We start from the raw sequence: 762 nt of genomic DNA on the forward strand, positions 1-762 counted from the left end.
TCTTCAGGCTGAAGAGCAACAAGATACACAGATCTTCCTCTTGTTTATTATGAAGGACTCTTCCTGAAGAAAACCCTGTGCACATGTGTGAATGGACCCTCCCCATCAAGGGCGAGATGAGAGAGTCATGGAGCTGCCCTGGAGGGACCTGGGTGTGAGGTGGAGGAACTGCTTTCTTGGGCCTCACATGGAGGCAGTGGAGGGTTGTCAGTGCCTCTGTTGTTCTGCCTACTGGGTGCAGGACACTGTTCTCTGAGGGTCCCCCACCCATGACCCCAACCACATGATACCTAAATGGTGGAAAGCACAGAGGAAGACTGAGTGCTAGGGAGGTCACATCTAGGCAGTGGGGAAGGGACTAGGGTAACACCTTGCTGGATCAGGAGCCCAGAGAATGAGAGCCCTCCCTGGGTGTAGAGGGCCTCTGTGGGGCAGCGCTGAGGGCCATAGTCTTTCTTTCTTTCTTTTTCTTTTTTTGTTTATTTTATTTTTTTGTATATACTTTCAATCATATTGTTTGGCTTACAATGAGACCATTTCGATATGTGCACATTTCTCCCCAGACCCGTTGATCAAAATATCTTCAGCAGATAACACCACTCCTCCCCATCCCGTCAATGCTCAACCTCTGTATCCCTTCTCCAAATGTCCTTTGTTAGGACCCACTCCTCCACATACACCTCATCTGACATTCACACCCATCTCTTGTGATTGTTCAACCGTTAGTCAATCAGTTTCAGTCATAGAATGCAGACATACAGT

Source organism: Tupaia chinensis, unplaced genomic scaffold (assembly GCF_000334495.1).
Source record: "Tupaia chinensis unplaced genomic scaffold, TupChi_1.0 Scaffold144418_1, whole genome shotgun sequence".
Taxonomy (NCBI): Eukaryota; Metazoa; Chordata; class Mammalia; order Scandentia; family Tupaiidae; genus Tupaia; species Tupaia belangeri.